Here is a 2,527-nt window from a genome sequence, read left to right on the forward strand (position 1 = left end):
GGATCTCGACCAACGAGAGCAGCAATGTCGCGATACGATAAACCGCAATCGCGAGAGGCTACATACAATCCGACCTTTATCAAAGTATGATGGTACGTTATGGTACGTTTTTCTCCTCCTTACACGAGGCATCAAAAAAACGTTTCACCAGGCAACTCCGGTCAACTGCTGTTTGTGTATGAGAAATCGGTTGGAAACTTTCCTCACGTCAGCACGTTGTAGGTGTCGCCACCGGCGCCAACCTTGTGTGGATGCTCTGAAAAGCTAATCATTTGCATATCACAGCATCTACTTCCTGTCGGTTAAATTTCGCGTCTGTAGCACGTCATCTTCGTGGTGTAGCAATTTTAATGGCCAGTAGCGTATAACACTTTGCAATAATTAAGAAAACACAAAAACAATTTACATGGTGCCTTTTTTATATTAACTTGGCACTTCATAAGTCTGTAAAATAGGATACTCGGATTCATCAAACACCAGGAAGGAACCCCATATAGGTATATGATTAGGATGAAATAACAGGGTGAACCACTTTCTCTAAAGGTCAAGAATGATTATTAAAACAAAGTTTAAAATAATGGTTCGCATTGTACAAAAGTAATTTTACAAAAAAAAAAGTCTTATCTGGTGGCTGTAGGCTTGGGTGTGGCGAACAATTATGGCGACTACGCTATCCACAGTGCGACCTGCAAGTCTCTTGCTGTAGGGACTCAATTTCTCTTCTTGGCATCGGTCAGTTCTACATACAGTTGCCCGACAACTCGCAGCTATGCCGTAAGCCGTTTGCAGTCTCCATCCGAGGCATTTGTGCGAATTTGCAGACAAAACTTCTCCTGCCCCACAAAGGTATCGCTTCAATCACTGCTGCCTATAGACTGTGTGGCTTACTTCCCCGCGTCTCCTCTAGGTAGCGGGCCAACTTGCCCTTGCTACCTTTTCCACTCCCCGAGCCACTTTCGTTTTAAACAAAAGCACACTGGCTTTTACATAACACCAGTTTCTTATATTGTTCCTAAGCGTGACCATTTCTTAAATTGTCAAATTTACATCAACATAAACATTTTATACACATAAATATTTTTAAATACGAAAGGTTATCAGAAAATTATTTACCATAATAAACAATTTACATAGTATTTTACTTACATTACTCACATACAATACAAAGAACTTCAATCTCCAGTATAACACACTTTACTTTACGTATATAGAAAATATAGTACCAATATGCAAAAATTTTAAAGCAAAAAATTATAAATAATTTAACCCTAGAATAACAAGGTGAGGTAAAAAATTACCCCAGTGGATATAATTTTTTATCCTATGTTGGTACCACTGGCTTCTCGGACGGGAGTTATTGTTTATCTTTTCAGTCAGTATTTTTGTTCACGTTGAGGAGGCTATAATCTCTCAGGCTTTATTTTCCATGCTCCTTTAACAGGTAAGTGTGAAATTTTGCGTTTGGGGTAAAAAATCACCCCACCTTGTTATTTACGTTAAATTTTTTTGTTTATAAAATAGGTGTTACTTTCTTTTGCAGGCGTAGAAAATGTTTTCTCATGAACTCCAGAGGAAATAATAAGAGAATTTGAGAGTCAAGAGGCTGAAAATGGATATTACAGCGAATCAGACGAAGATGTGAGTGAACCTGAAGACGGTTATATCACAGACGACCAGGAGGATGACGAATTCGATGTACCGCCATTTGAGATTGATTCATCAGACGAAGGAGATATCCAAGTAAGGAAAATTTTATATGGCAGAAATGGGTATTGTTGGAACACACATCCCTTCCACAAAAAGCGTCGAGAGTGCCAGCAAAGGATATAGTGGTACATGCACTTGGTGCACTAGTCAAGGCAATAAACGAAACGTCTCCCCTGAAATTATTTGAACTGTTGTTTACTAGTGACATGCTTTCACTAAGAGTTACGTACGCAAACCAAAAAATTGCTAATTTTCCGAGGAGTTATGACGAAAAACCGATTCGAGTTTTTGATCAATAAACTAAGATTTGATGACCAACATACAAGATTGCAAAGAAGAACGGCAGACAAGTTCGCTGCATTTCGTGATTTATGGTGTATGTTTGTCAAACATAGTGAAGAATTGTACACTCCCTCTGCCCTCCTAACCACTGACGAGACACTCCTTAGCTTCCGAGGCAGATGCCCATTCAAAATGTATCTACCAAGCAGGCCGGACAAATATGGGCTACAGATAATTTCATTATGTGACGCGAAGACTTATTATTTTTATGCAGGAATTCCATATTTGGGGAAAGAGACTAGGGACAAATGTGTTTCAGTTCCTACATATTATGTGATTAAATTATGTGAACCTGTATATGGAACCAACCGGAACATTACAATGGACAACTGGTTTGCTTCTTGTGAAGTAGCCGACAAACTGGCTGACAAAAAGTTGACAATGGTTGGCACCTTACGCAAGAATAAACCAGAAATACCTGAATTCCTGCTTCAAACCAAGAATAGGCCAGTTTCTTCATCTGTATTCATTTACAGGA

The sequence above is a fragment of the Schistocerca nitens genome, chromosome 3 (genome assembly GCF_023898315.1).
Source record: "Schistocerca nitens isolate TAMUIC-IGC-003100 chromosome 3, iqSchNite1.1, whole genome shotgun sequence".
NCBI lineage: Eukaryota > Metazoa > Arthropoda > Insecta > Orthoptera > Acrididae > Schistocerca > Schistocerca nitens.